Genomic DNA, 9,289 nt, shown 5'->3' with positions numbered 1-9,289 from the left:
TCATCGACAGATTTAGTGTTCCTACTTTCCATGTTTGGGTTTTTTTCTTCTTTTCTTAATGAAATTTTTGTTTTGCTGAGAAGGTGCATAACGAATGAAAGCTGTTCTGTAAACCTTTGGTAGGTATGTAATTGTTAGAAAATATTTTACTAAATAAGGCAGCTTAAACTGAGAATAGTTGCATTTAGACACATTAAAATCAATTTAAATTTATCATACATTTCTGGCTGTTTTTAACCAAAGCTGCACATGGGATATGAAGTGCACCGCAGAGGAGGGCTCTGGGTTAGTTTTGGCAACTTTGGATATTTATTGTGCACTGAAATCTCCACACATGGGCATCTTCACTTTCTGCCTCCACAAGGAAAACGGCCATCAATTTAGACAGCTATTCTTACTAGTACTTGACGTACATTTTAAAATAATCTCAAGTATTATAGCCACAAAATTATTCTCTACAACAGCCCCCAAGCGGGTGTTAATAGTGAGATTGTGCACTACACCAGACACTGTTCTACACTGTCGAGAGCTTTGACATCTACAATGACCTTTACAAAGCAAGCTAATACTGCTAGGATGTTTCATACCATAATTACTGCGTGTTCAGAGCTCCCGTGTGATGTACAGAAACTGCTGCTTCAGCAAGAGCCGAGGATGAGCACCCTTCCTGGTTCTGAAAAAAAAAACGTAGAAAAATGCTTTAAGCAGGATTAAGAAACAGGGTTGAAAGTGAGCAAGCAATTTTTTCAAAATATGTAAAGCAATCTAAACCAAATTTTATTTCTACTTCATGTCTACAAAAGACAATCTCGTTAAGGCTGTTATTGAGGTCTTGGCTAAAACAAGAGCAGAAAGCACTTGTATAAATGTTACAGGGAACCTTAAAGCCAAAAATTGCTTGAGCAGTTAAACTAATCACTGTTCAACAAACTCATGAAAATAATTGAATGGACGAAAAACCAGTTGTAAACACAGGACACAATTACAAGAGAACAACGGGACAAGCTTGCCCCGTCGTACCCTTCGGTATCCTGTGTTTTCCTCTGGTTTTTAATCCATTCAAACATGTACCAACTAGCACAGTCCGACGACTTGGTATCATAAAAATACAGATTGTCACTCCTTACACACAGTTGCAAAAGAATAAAGTATTAAGAAGGTGACAACAATAAAATGACTGGTTGGTTAACTTTTACTGTTGGTTAACTGGTTGGTTAACAGCAGATTGGTTAACTTTTAATAATAAGTGATAATATAAAAATTATGGCATGAATGAAAGAGCAGCACCCGAAGGACCATGATGCTAGGCCGACATTCCACTTTGAAGCAAAATATCCGCTTTCAACACTACATAGGCCAAGCATGCAAAGAGGCAACCCTTTAGGCCCACAAAAACATACCATAATCTTTAAAAAGCTACAACTTAGTTGAGAAAAAAGTGACCACGACAAATTGGGATTGGCAACTAGATACAGTGTCAGAAATATACAGTGACATCATCTAAAAATACGCGGTTCCCGTACAGAGACTGATCAAAACGAAAAGTGAGAATTACATATATAAGACTGGCATCAATGTGCAAAGCAGATTAATAATACAACGCAAAGGAGGCGCACAGATGGGTACGCGCCGGCGCCAGTGCATCTGCCGCCGCTAAGACGTCACTCCTCTGGAATGCGCAGACCGCCGAATGTGCAAACCCAATTCTCGACACACCCGTACACCAACTGAATTGGAATACAATTCAATTTAATCAAATCCAATCCTATCTCATCCAATCCGAATCCAATTCAATCCAAGCCAAGACAAGACAAGTCAATCTAATCCGATGCTCCCCGCGCTTGCGCAGCACGGCCCTTCAAGGTACACGCGAAACTGCTCAACGTCCGCCAGTGTAGATTACGCTACAAAAATTTGAAGTCGATCAGAGCCGTTTCAACGTGTTTTTTTTTTCTTCTGCGTCGCCCCGCAGTTTTTTTTGTACCCCCCGGAGTGGACGGTCCGCAAGCACACCGAATTTTTCGTATCATAAGTGATCTAACGCTTTCGCATTAGTAAGTGCAGAGCACTTTAGGGCCGCGCCTTGTCGTCGTAGCTCGCTCCCTGAACCCAAAAGCCGGCGTTCTGTCGTAGCCGGTGTACGCAAGGCGCAACCCAGAGGCGTCGAAAGCAAGCGATTTATACAGTCACAAGCGCTCGAAACTCGTGAATCACTGGCGCGTGTCATACATCTCCCCGTTGTTTAGCGCAAAGAATACTGTAGGTACATTTGAGGCAAAATGTACGTAATTAAGCGGCAGCGCCCGCGTTCATTAAGTTAGGCACGCTCGTTGGGTTGTTTTTTACAATAGTAAGCAAAAGGAAAGGGGCAGTGCAATGCCGGCATGTCGGGAGGAAAAGCAAGCACACAAAATTCACGCATCGCCACGAAGGAATTATGACGAGTGGGCGAAGCACAGGGGAACGTTCTTACCGTATACATCACACGTGGCATTGCCCACTCACGCATGTAAATGAGTGACAACGGGTGTGTACAGTATATACAATTCCACTCCAATCCAATCCAATCCGATATAATCCAATGCAAATCAAACCCAATCCAATCCACTTCAATCCAATCCCATTCAATCCAAATTCAATCCAATCCAATCCCATCCAATGCTCCTCGCGCACGCGCAGCACGGCTCACCAGGAGCCAGGGGAAACTGCTGAACCTCTCTGTATTTGTATTGCTTATTTGTATTAGCCTTCATAAAGCAAACAGAACATACGTGAAAGCAGAATTATTGTAAATTCTTAATACACAATAAACGCATAACGAGGATCAAACAAGCAACGTGCTTTCACTGGGATGGATCAAGAACAAAAATCGCAACACGCGAAGCAACGGCGCTGAACTGTAGACAAGCAGCTTCCCGTATTTTTATACGTTTTTCTTTGTACCTGCGGGCCAGAAGGTTTGAACAAAAAAAAAGCGTTCACTTCTTGGCAACATGTGCTACATTTTCCGCTTCTTGCCAGAGCAAACTTCACACCAAAAGTATCTTCCAGTGCTTTTTTAGACATGCCGGTTTCTGAGATCCCTTGTCAAGGACATTTGACAGAAAACACGTTCTACGGCGGAATTCGATATCGGCAAAGATAAAAGGGATATTGGTAGCTTACAGAGAGGGGGAAACATCCAATTACCTGGCTGTTTCTAGCGCTTTTTACGCCCTTCCAAGAGTGTTGTCACGCATATATCTGACAGTCTCTCAATATGTACAGAGGGAGACATTCAGACTCGAGCGCAGGAATTAATGGCGCCTCTATAAAACTTTCAAACGACCGAAAAAAACATGTCAAGAGAAAATCTTACGATGTTTGTAGTATCCAGCACGTACAGATTGCCTGAAATCTCGAGGGTCGTTGAAAGTGTTAACGCAGTGTTTCCACAAGCAACTGAAAATGGCCATCCGCTGCGGTGGCTCAGTGGCTATGGCGTTGTGCAGCTCAGCACCAGGACGCGGGTGCGATTCCCTGCCGCGGCGTCCGCTTTTCTGATGGAGGTGAAAAGGGTCGTGTGTACGAGATTTCGGCGCACGTTAAAGATCCCCATGTGGTCAAAATTAATCCGGAGCCCTCCACTACGGCGCGCCTCATCGCCGAGTAGCGTGGGTGCGTTAAACCCTACAATTAATTAATCAAACCCTACAATCAATCAACTATAAATCGCCGGTACCGTTCCAAAAGTGGAGTACACGGCAGCCGAAGTAGTGACTGGAGTAATCTAGCCTAAAAATGCTTAAAGGACTTTTTTTTCCTTCCTCAATTAAAGATTGCTATAGTTACGCACTGAAAACAAAGTAGTTATCTTCTTTCGTGTGTTGCCAAATCAACGAAGCTGCTGCACGAAACAGCTGTCATGCGTATAGTCGCCACCGTGTTTCTGTTGTGAGAATATTATGATCCACAGTGGTGCTGATCCAATATATTGACGCTGAATCGGTGCGCCAAATATCAGTAGGGGCGCCTCGAAGGCGGACAGAAATCTCGCTTTAGCTGGAAATATTGCCTGAACGTGGTGCAAATGCGATTCCCTAAAAACTCGCCCAGAACTTGACAAACCGCCAAGAAACGTTTCCCCAAACAAGAGGAAACAAAAGTCGCCCAATGCAGCTCTTTCTGGCCCAGTCTGGAAGTCTTCATCCTGATCAATACTTTACTTCACTCCACCTGGTTACACCGCCTCTCTCTGTTCGACCAAATACCCCTCAGATTGTAAATTAGGTTCGGATGCAGGCACCCTGGTCCACAACGACTTCGGGTGGGCTAACAGCCCATCCGTTCCCTCTCTTTCCTCTCTTCTTCCCTTTACCGAGCTGTGGGTGAAATTTATGACCAGCGCTGACCTGGACACCCAGCAATTACTGGTTTCCAGGGCAGAGATCCCATAAAGCTCCTGGACTAAAGAGATACATCCCCTCCTACTTTAAATTTAGTTCTTTAACACCACTACGACTCAAGAACCTGTCACGCTTTTTTTAAAAGCCTACTTTTCACTTTCAGCCCCTGTATTTATTTAGTTTGTTTCGTTTTTTATCTTCTTTTTCATGCTTGGTATTCTTCCTACTCCAACCATTCCAGTTACATTTACCTCTGTATTCGGCTGCTTATTTTGTTTATTCGGATGACCATGAAAGCTTTGACTTTAAGGAGTGCCCTTACTTCACTTACTGCTTAGAGAGCGCATGGAAGATGGTTGGATTAGGCGCAGAGTTTTGGTCATATTGCACGACGAAATATTGTCGACGAAAAGAAATTCAAACGCCCTTTTATGATAAAATTTTGACAGTTAAATTCTCTGCACGCATTTCTTGTCTGATTCGTCTTCTCGAGCATTTCCGGGCCGCTTTATAGCAATGCCGGCGGCTGAAACCACTTACTGTAACAAAGCCGCATTATAATGCAGCTGAACGCAGGATTGATCATTAACCTGGCTGAACGAAAGACTCCTCATTGCGTCACAATAACCGGATCAACAACCAGCGGTTTTCTCTTCTTACTGCCCATTTGCTCTTCTAACGTCACTGGGCTAAGAAGTACGTGTCCGGTAACTTCACGAGAAAACTGAGCGAAGGATGCGTATGTTTAAGGCTGTCCCCTCTTCTCCATGACGTTTGTCGAACGTGCCTTTACTGCCGACCCGTGCAGCTCCACCTATTAGCCGACGCAGGGCGGAAGCGTTTTTCTTTTCGGCAACGGGAACGGTCGCCGCCCGGGGTTCTTCCGGGCCAGTCTCAATATCGGACGCGAGCGGCCAGGCCACTTTTCCGCCCTGTTCTCAAACCTGTTCCGCGTGTAATGCCCGCGAGAACGAAACGTGGAGAAAACGAGAACGTTGGCGCCACGGTCGTCGTACAAAACGTAACCTCCGATAATCCGTATACTAGAGTGAACTTGAATACTTGGGTAGTGGAAAAAGCGGCGGCTGCTCCCCACGGCGCCCTTGAAGCCAAACGTGTTAACCGCCGCGCGTTGCGTTGGTGTGCGCCGCCCGAGGAGATCCCAAAGCGGCGCGCGTTGATCCACGTGCCGCTACGCTGCTGTTCGGTGATTCACGCTGTGTTTTGACGTTTTTTAACCGCTGCACATGGTCTTTTTTGTGTGTAATTACAAGAGGACCCTTGCAGGCTCTGCACTCATCCTTAAGTGTTCTTGATTCTGTCTTTTATTGGTAATACGGACAGGGTGTTACGCATGCGACGGTCTCTAATTGCAGAAGGGCCATGGCTCATGCAGTTTGAAAGGATTGTGCAGTGTTGTGGGGTGGGACTGCACCCCTAATAGATTTATGTGAATGCTAGAAATATTTTAAATTTGCGATTTGTTTTACCCTGGTTTTATTTGTAGAGTTCCTAACTGTTCATAATTATCTTACGTCATCAAGACATGGGCAGCACATTTCATGAACTTGTGCATTTCTAAAGCGGTAATTATGTTATGTTAATGGCCAACCACCGTTCCAATGAACTGTGCACTCTTAAAATGATCGCGCGATAAAGTGTGCCGTGTGGTGCTTTTCTTAGAACTACGTACGGTTGCGAGTGTTGATGCTTTTCGCTGACTTGAGTGACGTTTTTAAAACGTATCGTGTGTGTTGCGTGGATTAGTGCACTGCAAGGGCCCGGGCCAAGTAACACGCATTTTCTCGGGCCCAGGCCAGGCTCTGGCTTCAACAAAAAATATTTTGGGACGTGGTTGCCCGAGCGCATGCATGCAGTGTCTTCGTGATGGTTGATACTAAAACGTTTCCGCATTGATCATTTAGCTTAAATTAAAAACAAAAAAAAAATCAAAGTGCGACGTCACTGCGGCGCCGTTAAAAATATGTTTCGCTGATACTATACTCAAAAAATATTTTGTTAAGATATATATATATATATATATATATATATATATATATATATATATATTGTGGGCATTGGGGGGTGTACTGTTGTGATATTTGTGCCTGGAAGCGACATGACCGTTGTTATATCCAGTGTGGAAACACGGCGGGTCAATCCCTCTGTTCCTTCTACCCATCCAAACCCATCGCCACTGTCATCTGTGTATAACCATCATCATCCCCGGACAGTTCCGTCTTTCGGTGGCCTGTGCTCGGGAGCCTAATTAAAAGTGGTCGTTCAGCACCTCGGAGCTCTGTCTCTCAATATATATATATACATATAAATGTGTGTGTGTGTTGTACAAAGCTCGGTGCAAGTTTAAGAATGTTAAATGCGATATATCTGTATATATAGTCGCTCTAGGTTGAAAAGGCCGCTTTTTTTCGGGCTCATACTCTGTCGGCGGCGGGATCGATATTTAGAAACAGTCTGGCGGGCTCAAGCTTATTTAAATTTGTGTGTGTGTGTGTGTGCGTGTGTGAGTGCAGGCGACACTTGCACACATACCCACACACACACACGCAGCACGCACGTGCGAACACACACGCACACACACGCACACCACACACGCGCGCGCCCACATACACACGCGCACACACACACGCGCGCGCGCGCACATACACACGCGCGCGCACATACACACACGCGCACGCACATACACACGCGCGCACACACACGCGTGTGCGCGCACATACACACGCGCACGCACTTGTCTGGGGCGGAACTTCACATTCAGCAGCAGCCCGATATAAGTTCAGACCACGCTGCATGCATCATTGCAAAAAGCGACAAGAGGTTAATCTTCTATGTCTGCGGGTACGTTGCCAAGAAAACTGTCCTGACGAAAGAGTGTGAGGAATGCTGTGCACTGTTACTCACAGGAAAAGACACCGTTTTGAGGCTAGGTGCAGCTGAGTACACAAGGCTTCGGGATAATGGAGGTTTGCTTTACCCCCATGGTCGCCTTTACAGATTCATCGAGCAGTTGGAGAGTATTTTCACGAGCTGCTTCAGCACTCACGAGCTGCACCACGATAGTCTCATGGATGTGCTGGCTATCAAACAAAAACAGCAGAGTGCTGTTGGATGTGATCAGCACTCCAAGTCACTTACAGCCCAGGTGACAGCCTTTTATGTAACCACCTGTTTGCACTTTTTTGTAAAGTCGATCAACCGCTCAATAGCTAAAAAGAGGGCGGGTGCACGCTACTTGGAGTTAAGCCGCTGCCCATGATCTTGCTTTGTAAAACTGCAGGAGGAGCCTAGCAGGCACCACATTTCTCTAAATACACTTGGTTCTTTTTGCTTGTAATGTAGACGTAAATAATTAAATGTAAATAATGTATTATGTTAAGTTTGTAGGTGTTCACTGCGCCGAAAAGTGCGCAGTTTTAAAATGATCGCGCAATAAAATTATGGCGTGTGACTTGGTGCTTTTCTGAAAATTGCGGTGGTGAATCCTGTATTTGCGCGCTTTTCGTTGACTTGACTGAAGTTTTAAGACATCTGTCAGGTGTGCTGCATGTGTCAAATTTGAAAAAAGAAAACGGGAAACGTTTGCGCACGCACGACGCAGAAATTTGCTGTAAAGTATCTAAAGCAGAAACTGTAAAGTATCTAACTGCGCGTTTTCTAAAAGTACACTGGGTGATATGCGCCACCTGTAACTGTTCTTGACAAATCGGATGGCTTTTCGTTGTATGCTTTCTACTTTTACGATATTGACCTGTGTGTGAGGATTCCAGACCTCTGAGGCATATACTAATATTGGGCGGACATAGGTTTTGTAGGCTAGTAGTTTGATTTCTTTTTGTAGACGTTTTCAATGTCCTTCTGAGATACCTGAATGTGCGCATGGCTTTGTTTTTTATGTACGTGACATCATCGTTCCATCGCAAATCTGAATATATTATTACTCCTAAGTATTTGTAGTTATTTACGGATGATAAATCGTGACCATCAATAATACGAAAAGAATAAAGGTTCCGGCTTTCACGTCATCCTCATAGATACTGTGTTGTTCACATACCTTCATCTGCCAGGTTTCGCACCACGAGTGAAGCTTGTTTAGTGCCGAATTTAGAATAGCTTGGTCAGCAGAATTTTGTGCTTCCTGATAAAGCACGCAGTCACCGGCAAACAATTTCATTTTTACCGGTATGCCGTTCGTGATATCATTGACAAAAATTAAGAAGAAAAGAGGACCAAGAATGGAACCCTGCGGCATACCGGAATGAACTACATGTGGGCTTGAATACTCGCCGTCAATAACGGCGGTTTGGCACCTGGAAGAAAAATAGGCCTCAATATAACCAAGCACAACGTCGTTCTTCAGAACTGATTGAAGCTTTAACAGTTCGGATGTGATACGCGGTCAAAAGCTTTCTCGAAGTCAACAAAAATAACGTCGATTTGGCCTTGCTTATCTAGAAGAGCGCCGATGTCATGGATGGTTTCGACTAGCTGCGTTGTTGTAGATAACCCCTTTCTGAAACCGTGTGGGCAAGAAATAATGATGTAGTGTTCTTCCAAGAATTGTGATAAATGCTTAAAAATTATGTGCTAGAGAATTTTTGCGCTAGTGCATAATAACGAAATTGGTCTGTACAATGGAACGCGATTCCATGGAGTTAGTTTTTGGTACTCGGGCTATTTTTGAAAATTTCCAGTCTTCAGGAAGTTCAAATTGCGACAGCGGCTTATTGTATATAATAGTCAAGTAATGGGAGCACCGTTCGGCGAATCGGAATGGCGAATCGGAGTTGCCAACACTTGTGACGTCACGGGGGCCGGTTGACAGGGTCGATGCCGAGTCACAACCTTTCAAGTGTTTTCTAATTATCTAAAAATATACGGAA

This window comes from Haemaphysalis longicornis, unplaced genomic scaffold, assembly GCF_048455015.1.
Source record: "Haemaphysalis longicornis isolate Haplotype H1 unplaced genomic scaffold, Haemaphysalis longicornis Haplotype H1 scaffold_3, whole genome shotgun sequence".
NCBI lineage: Eukaryota > Metazoa > Arthropoda > Arachnida > Ixodida > Ixodidae > Haemaphysalis > Haemaphysalis longicornis.
Note: the sequence above shows the minus strand (reverse complement) of the source record.